Source organism: Cupressus sempervirens, chromosome 4, assembly GCF_028749045.1.
Source record: "Cupressus sempervirens isolate cs-2001-9-10 chromosome 4, ASM2874904v1, whole genome shotgun sequence".
Taxonomy (NCBI): domain Eukaryota; kingdom Viridiplantae; phylum Streptophyta; class Pinopsida; order Cupressales; family Cupressaceae; genus Cupressus; species Cupressus sempervirens.
The window spans coordinates 718535729-718554232 of NC_143121.1; the positions used below are offsets into that span (position 1 = coordinate 718535729).

The 18504-nt window shown below is 33.6% G+C and overlaps 2 pseudogenes; one reads left to right on the forward strand and one right to left on the reverse strand.

Annotated features, from left to right (window-relative positions):
• The first annotated feature begins 504 nt into the window (after positions 1–504).
• On the forward strand, positions 505–2638 carry LOC149563291 (metal tolerance protein 11 pseudogene; annotated as a pseudogene).
• Positions 2639–4607: 1969 nt separating this feature from the next.
• Positions 4608–15168, reverse strand: LOC149563292 (2,3-bisphosphoglycerate-dependent phosphoglycerate mutase 1-like; annotated as a pseudogene).
• Positions 15169–18504: the final 3336 nt, after the last annotated feature.

Below are 18504 nucleotides of genomic sequence, written 5' to 3' on the forward strand. Positions count from 1 at the left end.
TTATGTACTTTAAGCTCTTCTCATGGCCTCTTGACTTCTTATCCTTTGGTTTCTTATTTGAGATTTGATAAGAGATCCCATGTAATAGGGAAGCATCCATATGGGAAACTTTTTCATTGCAAAATCCAAAATCCAAAGATGTTACTATTTTTTAACCTTAAGCTTTTCAACTTGATGTTTTATTGTTTCAAATTGCATTTATGTGCTACACTGCATCCTTAGTAATGGGGGTTTCATTTTAATTTATGAATAAGATTAGGATGAGACTCATTAAGATCTTTTAGTAATTTCATAGCAGATATCAATATAATTGAAGATGAATTCTATTCTTGATTAGTGTAAGAAATTGTTTTAGATTGTTCGTTGTAGTTTGTGTTTTCTATTGCTATGGTTACTCATTGATGTGTGAATGTTCATATTCTTTTTGTCATGGTCTGTATTAATTGCTCAAAGAATGAGCATTGTGAATTGTCCAACACTAATTTAGCATTAATTCATAATAGAATGCTCCATGTGCAAGGAATTCTAGTTTTTGCTAGTTATGGTTACATTGGGACTACAGATCGTGTTAGAGTCTATTCAAAAACTTGTTTCAAAGGTAAATTCCCCATTCAAGGATATAACTTTAAGAACAAGATATCTATTTCCCCCTAATGGTTCTCATGATGATTTGAACTCTTCATGAACATGGAAGATATATTATATTCTTTTTTAGTCACTTGTTTAGCTTTGTATCCTATTACTACAAATACAATATATTTTATTGGACATAATTACAACCATAGATACAATTTTGTGCTCATGATTTAAATCTTTTAAACAACATGGTTTTGCTAAGTTAAAATAATATTCAAGTGTTGGAGGCCATATGTATGTTCTTAAATACAACATCATCAGGTGAGTGTTAATATTTTGGATTAGTAAACCCCCTTCACCATTTTTGAAGGAATTACATGGTATAAGTGGCTTGAGCTCTGGCTTTCTATTTTTTCCAAAATTATGTAAGTGGATACAAATGAAAATACTCGTAGAAATCCTTGATGTTGAGTTTTACTTGGCCTGATTTACATGGTTTGCCAATGATGCAAAAGTGAACAAAATGAAGGCATACTTCCTTGTCCTAAAAGTTGAGTTTTATACTTGTTTATTCTAATCATTATTTTGGAGCTATAAAATATTGAGCTTAAATGTGATATGGAGTATGCTTTTTTCTTACACCAAATATTCTGCTTTTGTTTTGCTCTTTTCCATCTGTTCCATCATTAGTGTATTGTCTTTTAAATGAGCTACTTTTTCATATTATATATAAGTAATACTTGTACACCAACTTCATTCCTAAATTATGCAGAACCAAGGTGTATTGTTTGAAGGAGATAGGTGGTTCTGGGTTGTTGGAATCATGGTTTCAATTACTGTTGTGAAGTTGGTCCTTGTAATATATTGTTGGACTTTTACAAATGAGATAGTAAAGGCATATGCCCAAGATCATTTCTTTGATGTCGTCTAAAATTCAATTGATCTCACTGTTGTAGTTCTTGGAAGTAAATTTTACTGGTGGATTGATCCAGTTGGAGCAATAGTGGTAAGCACTTCTCTGACCTTTTACTTTACACTGTAACATAGGATAATTCACATTTTGATTTTCTACAATAATGCCTATGTAGTTAATAAAGCCAAATAATGTCTATATATGTGCTCCTACCTAACTCATATAACCCACATCAAACATAGAATATGTTTCCACTTTCCACTAATTAGTAGTTGTTTTAAAGAGTCCAAGTAGATGTGACCATTTTCATTACTTGATTCTGGAAATCTTATTTGTTTATAACAGTATTGGGGTTTCATTTTCTTAGAGATGTAGTAACCACTACTGCAAGGCATATGTATGTATACAATGTATTTAGAACACATGAGTGTAGATAATACCAATTGGCTCCTTCAGGATTACCATGTCTAACCTCTCTTTGTATGTACATATAGGGATACAGACTTTTGTCTTTATAGATGGTAACACTGATAACAATCATTTAGAATGCTAGTGAGTAATAATAGCTTTAGGCATGCACAATAACGAAGAGGATGTATTATTTTTAATTTAAACTTGATCATTAGTGTCTATCAAGTTATTTGTATGGTGGTGGTAGCAAGAAGGATGTATAATCTTGTGATCACTAAAGCCAAAATATAGATTACCAGGCTTCCTCCAAGCAGATGCCAAGTATGCTTCAAGTTTATATTAATGTGTATAATTTGAAATGCTAAAGCTGATAGTGGTTCTTTTGTGCAGTTAGCACTCTATACAATCAAGACATGGTCAAGAACAGTTTTGGAGAATGTGAATTCTTTGGTGGGGAAAATAGCGCCGCCTGATTATTTGCAGAAATTGACATATCTCTGTTGGAATCATCACAAAGACATACACCATATTGATACCGTCAAAGCTTACATATTTGTGTCTCATTTCTTTGTTGAAGTTGACATTGTGCTACCCAGTGATATACCCTTGCAAGATGCTCATGACATTGGAGAAGCACTTCAAGAAAAATTAGAATCTCTTCCTAACATAGAATGAGCTTTTGTTCATCTAGACTATGAATATTCTCACAGACTTGAGCATGGGAACAAAAATTCCTAGATGTCTATGATAGGTTGTATACTTTAACTAACTTTCCCAGCATCTTCTCCCCTTTTTATAAACCTATTATATCTTAGAAGCATTTAGAATGCTAGTGAGTAATAACAGCTACAAGCATGCACAATAACGAAGAGGATGTATTCTTTTTTATTTAAACTTAATCATTAGTGTCTATCAAGTTATTTTTGTGGTGGTGGTAGCAAGAAGGATGTATAATCTTGTGATCACTAAAGCCAAAATAAAGATTACCGGGCTTCCTTCAAGCAGATGCCAAGTATGCTTCAAGTTTATATTAATGTGTATAATTTGAAACACTAAAGCTGATAGTGGATCTTTTGTGTAGTTAGCACTTTGTACAATCAGGACATGGTCAAGCACAATTTTGGAGAATGTGAATTCTTTGGTGGGGAAAATAGTGTCACCTAATTATTTTCAAAAATTGACATATCTCTATTGGAATCATCACAAAGACATACACCATATTGATACTATCAGAGCTTACACATTTGTGTCTCATTTCTTTGTTGAAGTTGACATTGTGCTACCCATTGATATGCCCTTGCAGGATGCTCATGACATTGGAGAAGCACTTCAAGAAAATTTGGAATCTCTTCCTGACATAGAATGAGCTTTTGTGCATCTAGACTATGAATATTCTCACAGACCTGAGCATGGGAATGGAAATTCCTATATCTCTATGATAGATTGTATACTTTAACTAACTTTCCTTGCATCTTCTGCCCTTTTTATAAACCTATTATAGTCAACCAGTACATTTCTTGCAACATTATATGTAACCACTATCAATTCTATGTATGAAGCACATGCCATCAAAAAGATCTAAATGATTGTTGACCAGGGCATGGACTTATTTAAGGAAATTCTCAAAACTTTGCCCTATATGGGGAAAAGTAGTAAAATATTAACACCTAAGTCTTTCTTACTATGAAATTATATCAAATGAATACAAAATTATTATTTTCCTACCTACCCATAACAGAGGTATTCCCAACCTTAACATAATAGAGCTGATTCTTTAGATAGACCGGAAAAACTTATTTAGTCTAAAAGGAAGAGCATAAAATCCTATTGTAGTTTTCTCATATCCTTACCATTTTGGCCATTATGTTAAGGAACTTTAATCATAGGAAGGAAGATAAGGGTGGTTATGGAAGAGGGGAATGGATGTGGATTCCTCACTAGGTACACCCACTCAAATGGATGGTAAAGGGCCACATGAGGCCACAAGGGATGGTATCCTCTTGGGCCTTAGGTAGAGGAATGATTGGATATGGATTTTTCACTAGGTACACCCACTTTTATGGATGGCAATGGCCACAGGAAACCAAGAGTGATGGAAACCAAGAGTGATGGCATTTTCTCTTGGACCTAGGGTAGATGATTGATTAAGGCACCCTAATATGCCCCTTATCCTACCTCTCCTATAGTTGAACTCCATTAACAAATTCAGTATTCCATATGATTAAATTAACCATCCTAATCCTATTTGGAATGATATATACTTTAATATCACAAATAAGGAAGATCTATCTGTGGATTATGTGTCAAAGATTTCCTAAAATGTTGCAGGACCAAGTACATGATGTTATGCATTCTATTTTACTTCTTTTTCTACTTGGAATCTTTTATTTATAGAAAGGAGACATTACATACAACAACCATATAAATCAAAGTCTTCCCAAGAAAGTAGCACTATGAAAAGTATATGAAAGTTGTTTGTATAACATCAGTTACATGTGTAGTATAACATGTTTTAATTAGTCATTACAATAAATGTAAACAAGAAAAGATCATTTTTCATAAGGATTTGATACCTCTTACAACATATCAAATCTAGAAGATGGATATGTGCAAGTTACTTGTTTTGTGACTAGTAGTCATACAAAATTTGAAAGCCTAGCAAACAACCCAATCATAATATATATACACACCACTACAAAAATCACATTTATAACAAATTAAAGCATATATTATTCATAAAAATGTACCACACTTGTTCCTTAGAGTAGGAAACAACACGTTCTGTGCACATTTCAAGGCTTTCGCCATTTGGGGGAGGAATGTCATAACTGCGACACCATTCATGAACTTTCTCCTTTCCATATCTGTTAGCTATTCCCTATTTGTTGAGGCCTTACAATTCTCCATACCTGCATTGCGGTAAACATTTATGGAGTAATCATTATAAACTTATATTATACATAGTTTGAAACTATTAATATCCAAGAATTGTTAGCATTAAGCTTTTACATGCGCTCATTGAGTTGCCAAGCTATTATGATTGGAATAGAGTGTTTTTGAGTATCTTCATTGAATATCCTACTCCATGCCTTGGCCTACTCACTCTCATTATGCATTATTATTGGTACCTGCATCACACGAAATTCAACTTCAAGCTTTAGTCCTGTTTAACAAGTCATTATATAAATGTTGACATACAAACCTAATCACTATATTATAGGTTTGCTACTAAAACCACAACAATAAATTTGAATTTAAGAACTAGAACGACATCCTAAACACCTCAGCCTACCTAGGATAGTCATTTCACAACTACCTCCAAAGAAATGAATCTAATATTTTATTCTTGTTTCCATTAAAAGGACCTTTGAATTTATACAAATTGTATAATCATCATTTTTTTAAACAATAAACACATGGCTTTGAGATGATACTCAAGTTCAAGTCTATAATGACAATTGACAAGCAAATTGTGAATACAGGGTGATTATAGAAGGATGTAATTATATTAACCCAATGCATATTCCAAATAAAATGGGAAAATATTGACATTATTCAAGAAATTTTAAGATGCACAAATCACATTGAACTAGGTGTTTGGTGAATCCCATGTAAGCACACAATTTTCTAGCTTTAACCAAAGGTAAGAGGTTTGATACCAGCCTCTATAGCTCTAAACATTCAAAAAACTGCTCAAAATGTTAGAAACTTAGAAGTCAACTATTGAGCAGTGGCTTAGAAATTGGTTGAGTAGCAATGACCACAATAACCTTTTAGGAATATGAAGGCCTCAGAAAAAAGGACAATTGGAAATTTAGAAGGCTCCCACCAGATGCAATTTATCTAATAAAATCATCCCCTCATTTTTCTCAATGAATAAAACTCCATCTATGCATTTGTCAACTCTTGCTAGATACAAAATTTAAATTTCCTAAGAATTGATGCTAAACTCAAGTAATAACCATTTAAACACCTGCCCTTGCATATATAGAGAAGCAAAGTAGTTAATGCTATCATAAACATAAAGTAAAGATTTGACTAAAAAACCTTTTTCCTGTGGTGTTGATTCATTGCAAGCATACCAGTCATCTGAGCCTGAACCAATGTATAAGTAAATATAAGATCAACTAGAATGTTGCTAATCCTTTTTCTAGCATCAACAACCTCTTCTACTCCTTTTTGAGTCAGGGGTACATCCACACACCCAGTGAATAAATTTTTCTCATTCCATAATGACTCCCTTTGATGGATCAAAATCAAGGTTGCTTCAGCTGCAACATAAAAGATGACAGAAAATTGCATTATAGATAATAATGTATTTGCCTTATAGGTCAATTTCTAATCTTTTTAAACCATCATGCATTCACCTTAGTGTGTTGCTTTCTAATCTGAACCTTAAAATAAGGATCAAAACACATTTATTAAAGCTGCAACTATGCATTTTTTGATTACCAATACAAATCAATTGAAATAGCCTAATAAAATTTCCTAGACTTAGATGTTATGAGCTTGTCTTCCACAAAAATATGCCCAACTATTTTATTTTACCACTGAACTGAACTTTATCATGAAAATTTCAAAAGCCAAAGGAGGAAGCTCTAACCTTTCTAGAGAGATTTAAATTGCAAAAAAATAAATATCAATTTAGAGAGCTATTTACCTTTGGTGAAACAAACTTCATTTCATTTGTGCTTTTTTTTAGGCATTGGAATTCGCAAGCAAGCATACTTCATTAGGTTCAAAAACATAAATATAATCAACCAACAAGGTTTGTTCTTATTTTTTTACAAAATGTAATTAAATCTAGGGTTACCAGGCAGCTTCCATAAGAGCATATACATATCAGTACCTTGATAAAATGGAGAAAATTAACAGAACTAAATAGACATGAATAAGTATGCTAAATGAGATTGAGTAAGCCCTACAGAAGGCTAAATCAATCATCAATACAGAAGGAATAAATGCTATGTGAAGATTATTAAAGCCTAATTTTCTATTGAATGCAAAACACAAGCTACTAGGGCCATCCTTGAAACAAAAAGTGGCTAACTTGATATTTATTTTAGAAATGTTCTTAGGACCAACAATTTTCACAATCCAGGGGCAACTGTTTTCATGGCTCCTTGATTCAAGGTTAGAAAAGTAGGAGGTTGTGAGTTGTCCAACAACTCACAATAAGGTTTAAGCTAATATTATAATTTATTAACTATAAACTAACACTATGGATCATAAACAAACAAAAGACTAGTAGACTGAAAATGTGTTCTTAGCAACAATAGTTGTCTATTCATTTAATGTGACAAGAATGTATTCAAAGCCATGCATGAGAATCTCAAAAGAAGTTCAGCCTTCACTGTTTGATTGTCATGGCTATACTAGGATAACTATGGTAGAAGGGGTGAATTGATAAATCTGTCCCTACAATTGGGAGTGAAAATAGAAATAAATAAATAAGCAATATTTGAGAGAGATTTAAACAACATAGATCACCTAGAAGGCTCTTAAGGTTGGTGCTAGATGACAAAATAAGAGGTTTGAAAAGCATAGTTGAATTACTAGTCATAATGGGAAATAGAGGCTTACTGCCTACCGCTTGGAGAGCTAATTGTGATCTACCACGTTTATTCATTTGTCTATGATTTTTAAAATTAGAATAGATCTTTGTGCTTAGATCTCTACTACTACTTTCCAAACTATTGTCTATCTCTATCATTGGCATGCCTTTTTGCTTGGATATTGGACGTAGAATTTTTGAGCTTTTCCTTACTTGTGTAGCAATTCTTGAAACCTCTTCTGCATTCATTCAAGCTAGTGCCCAAGGGCTAATCTTTATAGATCCTTTATGCTTTTGCACTGTCTATTCATTGGGTGTCCTCTTTATATTTTGATTATCTACCTTGATGAATGGCATGACACTATCTCTTGGCAACACAGAGAACTGCAAATCACCAAACTGGTGTAGTAAGTTATATAGATTTGTTGACATAAAATATGAATAACATGTGCACATTGCATTTGTCTGAAAGATTGTAGATTCAAACCTGGTCTTCTACAAAAAGGCGTGGTGGAGTGCACCAAGACCCATGGTGTAATGCACTCATAGAACTTGAATGACTCAATCCTGACACTGAACTTGTCATTGACATTTGTGGGCTTTGTGCTCCTCCCATATTTTGCTGCTCTTGCTCCCTCATTGTAACAATGTAATCATATGTGCTGACACCCTATTATTGGCATTTCAACCAAAGGAAATAAGCATACAATACATTCATCATATAATAGAAGGAATACCAAAAAGTTGAATACAAAAAATATCAATATTTCAAATCAAACTTTTGACAAGATTATCAACCTTTCTTATGAGTAAAACATGGAAGAAGAAAAGTTTTCCAAGAGGAAGCATTGCAATCATAGACAAAATAGTGCATGAACCTTGTAAAATGACCCAATTGAAAAGTTGAACACTATGTGATAAAAGGATTGTTTTACATAACTCATTATCACTTCAATGGGAAATATTATAATTCTTATTTGCACATAAATTTGAAATGAGAGGAAAAATATACAAAGATTGTTGCACAACTCACCAAGACAACAACAAATGGTCCCAGAGAGAAACTACTACCCAGCTTAGATACAATCTCCACATCAAAGTGACTCTGATTAAGGAAACATCGCACTAATACAAAGAGTCCAATTGACCACTAAAGTATAAGCTACAATTGAAGCCCAAGATGTACAACCCATGTACTTGTCAATAATAAGTGAGAGCCAAATGGGCTAAATGATTGCTTTCTATAAGGTAGAATACAATTTTAGAACTTAAGGTGGGTTTGAACCAAGCAGAAGGAAGGCTCAAACAAAATGCTCCTGGATCTGGAGCACGATGGTTTAAGCACCATGCTATAATCAGCTAAAAATTAATGCAAATATGTTGGCCACCTGTTCTTAGCTTAGGTGCAATGTAGAAGGATCAATCGTGTTAGTGTTTTATTAATAGGACTACTTATAGGATTGATATTATCATCATCGACTCTTACAATGCATAACAAACAATGTAAGCCATTTTCATCCACAGTGCCCATGGAAATTTAGGGTATTTGTTTTAGTACCACTTGTTGATTGAAGAAACTTTTAGAGCTTGACATTCAAACACGAATAGCCGAAATAAAATTGTACAGTTCTCTGAAGACTAGTTTCTTCTGATTGAATATATGATAATCAATTGCTACAAACTATAAGAAATGAACTATTAGATAAAAATAGCCTCTCATATGCAATCCATCTTTTATTAACACAAGACACTCCAAGATAGCCAAGATACTATCTCTACATCTTTTGAGTCAGTAGGCAATATTGAACTCAATTTGGCACATTGTAAAATCAGAAAAGACTCATATGAAGCCAAAACCTAAATTGGTAAAAAAAAAAAAAATACAAGAAACTAGTACAATGTTGTAAGAAAGTTGATCTTTATATAGTGACAGCTGATGAAAAGGCATTAACAACTCTTTTAGCTGCCTGTACTTTACTCACCAGCGCCTTCCATTTGACTTCATCCTTCTTGGTTTATTGTTTCACTTTTTCTTTAAAATTCTTGCATGAAGATATGCTCTGATCATCTATAACAAAAAGAAGTATGCTCTAGAAAATGTAATAATACCAATTGTACATTTAATAACAAAAGCCTCGTCTGTACCTGCACAGAGGAACCTTTCAGATATCTAGCTCATAACACATTCTTGAATGAAGTTCAAGAAGTTGCCACATTCTTTTACAGTGAACACATCCACCAAGGACTTGTGTCTTGCACCCAAAAAAATGTCTAACTAAAGATTCAAGGCCTTTGCATGCTAGGAAATTGCAGGGTCCCATAGTATCAGCTAGGTCTTTGTTGTGGGGTCCTATTGTGCGACAACCATCTCTGCAGATGTGAACAAGTGCTTCCATGGCATCATATAATTGTAAATATATTCTTTTCTCCTCTATCTTGTGAAACCTTTCTTGTTTTTGCTATGAATACAAAGAAAACAAAGGATCACAAATTAATATTATATCAATCTCAACAAAACTAAGAAACTACATAGGCATTAATACCAGGTACTTGTGAGAGATTTAGCTTCAAACCAAGTTCTCTACTTTAGTGTACTCCAAACATCTTTACCTTATTGGATGACTTAGTATTGATTCAACTCTACAACAGTTTTTGATTGCTTAAACCTCCTTGCATTTGCATGATAACTGGCAATCTATGTTGATATAAACCCTCTTTTAATCTATAGATATCTAGTGACAAGAGTAATCTTTCACCCTTGATATATCTAAGAAATTGCTACTATCCTTTTCAAGCCATGAGCAAGCAAGGGAAGAGCATCGATTTTTTGTCTAGTGATGGCACCCAACTCCAACAAAATGTGAATGATCCTGTGCGCGCGAAAAATAACAAACAAGAAATGTTTTTGGTTTTTACATCTAAGCCTCATGTTGGTTGAAATTTTGACTGACACAATTTTCCCTATATGGGGCTTAAATGTAAAAAAAAAAAAAATTTGTCTTCTACATTCTAATCAACTTAAACTTTTTTAGTTGAATGTCAAAAATTTTGGTAGAAAAATGAGGTCAAATGTAGTAGCATAAACCCACTTAGCCAATTTAGAGACTCATCAACAACTTAACTTATTCATTCATCACTTAGCTCATTGTTTAGTATATGTCAACTAACATAAATAAATAATAGTAAATAGCATGCATCATGACAATAACATTCACACATATATGACACCAAGATTTAACATAGAAACCCAATTTAGGAAAAACCACCAAGTAACACGCTACCATTTTTCACTCTTTAGAAGTGAGCTTGGTTAAGAGCCAACCCTATTAAAGGTTACAAAACACACTCTTAGGTGTGATCCTATTAAAGGATTTAATCACCTTGTTAGGAGAGGCATGGTTAGAGGTCTTTAGATCATTCCATTAGAATGTTACCTTGATTAAAGAATTTTATTGTGACAATGGTTAGAAAGTAATGGCTAGGTTGCATATGTCAAGATATAACTCACTTAAATTTAGATCTCAATTCATCTTATTTGTTGGTTCATTGGCTATAATTCATCATGTTCTTTATCTCTAATCTAAATGGCAACCCTTCAAACAATCACACTTCACCAATATCCACACTTTTTCTTTGCTACTTTTTTCTTCACTTTTCTTTCAACAAATTGCTAATCAACAATGAACCAACCAACTTAAAACATCTCTTGTGCCTCCTTAAATAGGTACCTTTGATCTTTTTCCACTTAAACATTATCGTAGATATTAGGGTTTGATTAGATTTAATGAATCTATCCATCATTTTTTTCTTCTACTCCTTTCTTGAAACTTCTAGAAACTTCTCCTTAAATCATTTCCTTAGATCACTTAACAAACTCAATTCTTGCATTGAATATTCTGGCTCATCAATCCTTATCATTCATATGTTTTGACCAATTTAAACATTCAACTATGTCAGCCTAAAAACTCAATTCTTTCATAAATTGGTATTTTGTTGACACTCGATCATCAGTGTGTTTTTTTTCTTAATTAGCACTATATATATTGGTCTATGTTGTTCTATCTTGATTATCTTACATTGGGTTTCTCATTCTTCACTATTCTTAGTCTTCACTACACTTGGTCAATACTTCATTTTCCTTCTTCATCTTGTTCATCCATAACTGTCACTCGACCAAGCTTAGTGTTTTTCAAATAAGTAATCATACATACCTTATCATTAACTCACATGGCTTGCATTATCTTATACATCCTCTTCTAGAACCTAGTGTTGAAGTCAGTAACAAATTCATTATGCAACTTCTTAATATTATTGAACTCACTTAGAATATAACTTAGGTTTTGTTTATTACCATATTATTCTTTAAATCAATACTCAATATCTTTCCAATAGACAATGGATTACTTAGGAAGTCTCTTGAACCATTCTTTAGCATCTTCAGTTAATGACTGAACAAATAACTTCATGATAACATCTTTAGCCTCAACCTCACAATCACTCATCATGTTAAGAAAATTGCTCAAGTGGTCCTCACAAGTAATAGCATTATTTCCAGCAAACTTGGGCAATATTTTCCTCATTTCCTATGGGATAGGGTTAGGGAAACTAGGAATACCTTCAAAGTGTATCTACTTATAGCCTTCTAACTGAATAGGTCTTCTTTGTAAATCAACCTTATAAGCATTGACAACATTTCTTTCATTATTATTAAAAGGATTACTAGTACTAGGATCTGTAGTAGATTTATTTGAATCCAATTTTTGTGATGAAGAAGACAAGAAGGAAGTAGACAATTTAGTAGTATTCTGATTTGTAATATTTTTTCTATCATTATCTTCAGGAGAAAATATAGACTACTTCTTAGCATTTTCTAGAAACTTAATTTTGTTATTCATCTCAGTTATCGCTGCCTCATTCTCTGTCATTTCCAATTTCTTAGCCAAAGCCTCCTTCTCCTTCCTTATTTTTTCTAAATCAACATCAAAAGGTGACAAAGAATCATGGATTTGGATGGGCTTTGTTGGTTCATTTATCCTAATACCAACTTCCTTTTATTTTCCCTCATCTTGAATGCCAACAGCACGTTCTACATCTTGTTTAACGTCTAGGGTCTTATAACTCTTGATTTGTTGTATCACATGACCCTCTTTGTTTAGATCTTGATCCTTTAATAACTTTTGCTCTTGTATTTTAAGCTGTTCCAGTTGATCCACAATTTCAAGCTACCAAGCACTCGCTACTATCTCATTCTTCTTTTTCAAAGCAACAATTATCCTAAGTAATTATTTCTTTTCTTCATAAGCCCCCATGATCTTTTGCTCCCTTTTCTTCTAAAATTTCCTATCAATGGCTTCTTTCTTAGCAAGCTAAATTCTCAATATTTCATTCTCATCAGGGTCAGGAATGGTAAACTCAGAACAAGAGGTCTTCTCATCATTAAAAAATTTAGACTCTAAATGTTTTGGTCTTTCCTTTACAAGAGAGTAATCTGACATGAAAGGGTTTGTGCTATTCTGGAAAATATTGTTACTAGTCATATCCTTTAGACTAAGTGCATGTGGTTGGACAGCTTTTTCTTGACATATCATTTTAGGAGTATTATAGAAATCATCATAAAAAAAAATAGGATGAGATCTAGGCCCCTTGTAGAAAGGTTCCTTTTCAATAAAAATGTAGGTATTATTTTCCCTTGCCATTTTCTCCTGGTAATAATTTCCCTTCTGCATCTGGGCTCCTTTCACAACCTAGTTTTTCTTTCCTCTAGGAGGAAGATCAATCTGTAACTTAATAGCTAGGTTTTTCTTCACAGTTGCCTCCATATTTTTCACACTTCCCATGATATAAAATGCTCTTTAACTTGACACTGGTTAAAACCTTTCTAAGTCACCACCCACCTAGGGAAAAGTACTACAATAGTTTTACTGACCTAATAGAAAATCACAAGATTATCACAAAAGAAATGGACAAAAAGAGATCACCCAATCAAAATTTCTTTTAGGATTGTAACTATTTCTTAGTGGATAAGACACTTTATAAGGATGGTACATGTTAGTGTGTACTTGAGGAGTGGGGTTCTGTTTCTCTTCTTTTTTAAATTCTCAAGGTTTGTCACTAGAAATTTCCACTAAAACCACAAGTAATTTCATAAGATCTAACAATTGTAATACTGACACCTGTCCCCAGTAGAGTCACCATTTTGTTGGTGTTGAAAACTACTGAATCAACAAAATGTTCAATACCAAAAAGATAATACTCATATAACCTAAAAATTAGCCAGTTCCTATTAACAATTACATAAGTAAACTATTTGGACCCAACATCAGCAAAACCAAGGATGGTTTCCTACTCTTTAGGCTCTGCAAAACCAAGGTGGGTATCCCTAGGGGATAATTCACCAGGATATTGTTGCATGAGACTTAATTTAGTTTTATTCTGATTCTAATCCTCTATCCCTATCACATGTGCAATTTATCCATTTGTTGATTTTTTGGTTCATGTATATCCCTCTTAAGAAGATTTGGTCCTAATTCTCCTTAAGTTTACTATTACTTCTGAGAATAGCAGCTAACTAATATCTAGAAGTAAAATATAAATGAGTGTTAACCAACATTATAACTCTAAACAAAATGGAACAAGAATGACTTTAAATTTGAAAAACTTGGATATGTAGCAACAGAATTTACTCTCTAACACCTCTGATTTATATGACCAGTGCTTTATCCATAGGGGCAAAGAGTCAACTATTAGCAGGAGATCTTGTCCAATTAACTTGTAATTGAATTTATCAAGTATAATCACCTATTTCCATTCTTATGAAATATCCTTTTCATAAACTCATGAACCCTATTGATCTATTGAAGCATTTACATAATCCTTTGAATTAAAAGCAACAATAAACTAATATACAACCCATCTGATTGCATTCAACCAAATGAACCTTATTCAAATGATATCAAAATTAATAAACTCATGAAATGAAGAAAATAGGGACACGGATCTAGGGAAAATACCCTTTTGTATTATCCTTTTGTTGATTAATACAAGAACCAATAAAGACTTAATGAAGAACCCATGAATTGATGTCGATACTATCATTTCTATTTGACATTAGAAAAGTACAATAATTGAAGGTAAACTCAAAAATAGCTACATGACTGGACCAACTATACTATTTCTTGACAATTCCAAAAAATACATTAGAGTTCGGATGCCTTTTCTAGCTCTGGGATCTCACTTAAATATGTGAGATGCAACAAGCTTCAAGCTTGGAAAACTTGACAAGTGTCTAGAAAAAAAAAAACTTAATGTAACAGAAAGTTAATACATCAATATATACATTGGTAGTGCCATTTCTATTACATCATAACAAGTTACTGGCTTTTTTGATTCGCCACCACTATTCTGATTCTTCTAAATATGCTACCACCAGACTAGCCAATGATGAGTCCTGTGGTGTTTCTAAATCAAGTTTTACCTTTGGATTTTCATTGTTTTCACCTTGGACAGACAACATTACTTTTACCCTTGATTGCTTCTTTGTCACTTCCACATCTTGGGTTTCTGTACATACAACTGGAGCTAACTGGTGACCTTCACCTTCTTCATTTTTCATATCTAGTACTAATATGTCGATAATCTGCACCTCGTCATCATGTATCTCATGTTCATATATTTCAACTTCCTCAAATTGCTCATCATAAGCAATATCTTCCATCCATGTGTCAAACACTATATCATCTGGCCAATCAAACTACAGAATATCTCGTTTCTTTTTTATAACATATTTTTCTTCCGTGTCAATATCAACAAATTCTTGTTTTAAAGAATCAAAGAAATTTGGGCTTTCACTATTTCTTCAGTTGTGGTAGCCCACCATGTATGCCCTATTTCATTGATAATCCTATTCATTCTTAAACAAAATAAATCATCAAGCTCCTTGGCCCATTCATCTTTGTTCTTCAAATCATTTCTCCTATCTAGGGCACGAGGAAACAAACTAAAATTTTGGCTCTTGTACTTGTTCAAGTAGCCAACTATTATTCTTTGCAAATGAAATCTCTTATTGTCAAAATCAGAAAGATCATAAATAATATCAAAAGTTTTCTCAATTTGATCATAGGAGTTTTTTATGATAGAATAACATAAAATTTTCATTTCTTTCCTCCTTCTTACCCACTTATTCACAATAGGCTTTAAAACCTCATCACTTGCTTTTAGTTCCTCCCAAATATTTATCTCCCTAGCCAACTGATTATAGACTAGTGGCCACTCAATTTTGTCCCCCAAATATGTGAGAGCCTTTCTTAATTTATCTTCATATTTTGCCTCCAACTCCACATGTAATGCCCATAGCTTGCTTTTTTCTTCTTCAAAATCTTTTGTTGTGTAGTATCCTGCCTTTGGGGTGTATTTGGTATTTATATGAGGGGGGTGGATTTTAAGGGTTCAACTAGGGGGCGAGGGTATGTTATTCTTGGCCTTGTGGACCTCCCTATTAGCTTGTTCTCAAGCTCAATTCTCTTTTTAACCTTTTTATTGTAGACCTCTAGAATTGTTTCATATTTGCTTTGTAATTCAAATATGGCTTGTTCTTCCTTTTTAGCAGTGGCCAAAAGAAATTGGGATAAAGCCACATTCCAATGTGTTGCCTATACATGAGAGGTATTAGAAACTCTCCTTACAATTATGTTTCCTGTCAATCCAGACTCATCTAGTTGTGATAATGTAGCTCTATATCCTCTTCTTAGTGACCAGTTGACCAATGCAACTTGATCTTCAATAAATGTAGTACCTTGGAACTATTTTTTATTTTGATCTTGCAAATTTAATTTATTTGAAATAGAATTGAAAACTAAGGCATCAGCAATGTCCTAATTTTGGTAACAATAAAATGTTAGATGCCCTCACCATGTGTCTTCCCTCTTTAGGGCTTATATTCTAAAATTATTTTATCATTTCTTCTTTTGTTTGGTTCTTGATGGAGGCCTCATCCATTTCTAGATGCTCTATTTTCAACCTTTTACACCTTTCTTCCAAATTATTCATGTTTGCCCTCCATGCAAATTGCTGCAAAGCCCTAGACTTTACAAAACTGTCATCAGCCAAAAATTGATGGCTTTCCTATTCTAACATAGGGTCCAATTCCCTGCCTCTATAGTCAGCTATTGTTAGATCCAAACTTCGTGGAGGAGGTTCTTGAGGGTTACCCTCATCTGACTCTACTTGAGTAATAAAAATACCTCCCTATGATCCAATATGCTCAATTTTCTCACCAGTGAGTTGTTCTTCTCCAATCCTCAAAGGGGATTGAGTGGGTGAATATTCCTCAACTTGAGGACTCTTTTCCTTTATTATTTTTCTCCTCTTTGGGGATGGCTCATGAGGCCTTTCTTCTAAGACTGCACTAGTAGATTCCACTATCTTCTTGCCCTTATCTTTAGTGGGTTTTTAATTTTGAATTATATTGTAGCATGGCCTCCTTTGAACAATTATTTGACCAGCTCCTACCTTAGCAGTGAAATCCAACCTCCTCATGACCTCTCTGGCCTTATCTAGGTACTTCAATAGCCTCTGTATTAGCATTATCCAGAGGATCATATTTTTTATCAAAACATTTAAGGAATTCTAAAACCCGGGAATAGACTCTCCACTTTTCTTTTTTGGTTTCCTATTCCTGCAAAGAGAACTCATTCCTTATAATGTCATCTAGATAATATGAGTCATGTTTGACCTATCCCAATTTAATCCTATGTCTCAAAGTCCAATTAAAGGATCCCTCAGTATCACAAAAATGAGGATGGGAGATAGCCATTTTATATTGATCCAATTTTTTTGCAAAAAGAGTCAACCCCCTTTGGTAATCACAAACTAGTGTGCCATAGTGCAAGTAGGAAAAATTGACCCCAATGACCTTTTCTACAGAAACATCTCCTCCACTCCTCCTAATTGCCACAATACTTCAGCAATTTCTACCTTCAAAGGTACTTGGTAGGGAAATACATGAGGGCTCCCCCTAAAACCATAAATTTTGAAAATAGTAGAAATAGAGTAAGGAATAATATCTCCCCAATTATGTGAAACTTTCAAACTATGGCGGTTATCCATGGACCTAATGAGATTCATTAGTGCCTTGGGGATTCTAGGATTGTCACTTAAAATGAGGCATCTCAATTTGGAGGCAAAATACCTATCAAAACTGACAAAACTAGCCTTATCTACCTCCCAAGTCATATCTGCACTCCACAACTAGACTGGTAGTGCTTCCCCATCCTCCTCTTTGTTCAATTCTATCTCTTTACCAAAATATTCCACCCCCTTAAACAAGAACATGTGCATCAATAGAGAATAGTGCCCAAAGTTCTTCTCCACTTTCCCTTTGGCAATTCCAGCCAAACTAACATGGATTTCTTTAGCTAAAAAGGAAGCAAAATCAAAAATAACATCTACACCAAAAGAGGCAATTTGAACCATCATATCCATAAGGCCAATGGGCATGAAATCTTGCTTGTCTTCACGAAAAATATGATACAGGGTCCTCTATATCTCTACAACCCAAGAAGTGAAAAGACTCTTCTTAAAAGGTTCCCTAGAGGCTATAGTGATTACTAGAAAAGTTCCTATTGTGCCAATATGTGCCCTCAGTGCACCTCCCCTAATCACATCCTTCTTTAACTTGTATTCATTTTCTAGTTCTGGCAGATTAATTGGCACATGATAATCTAACAATGGCTCTAGGTGAAAAACCTCTCTAATTTCCTCAGGACTAATTGAGATCAAAGGTACACCATCAGTTCTTCTCACCACCCTAATATCTTGGTCATAATTCTTGGCAATGGCTTTAAGAAAATTGTAATCCATGAAAACACTCGAAACTACTAGTTTTCCCAAATTAAAATTCCAGATGTTAGCATGAGGGGCAAAAAAATTCCTCTCTAAAAACCATTTTTTGAACAAAACAAGACAAGTTTACATAGTTGTTGCATCCCTAATCTAGTTCCCTTTGTCATACAGGCCATTAGCAATCGTAAGCCTAGGGTTTAAGGAAATTAAC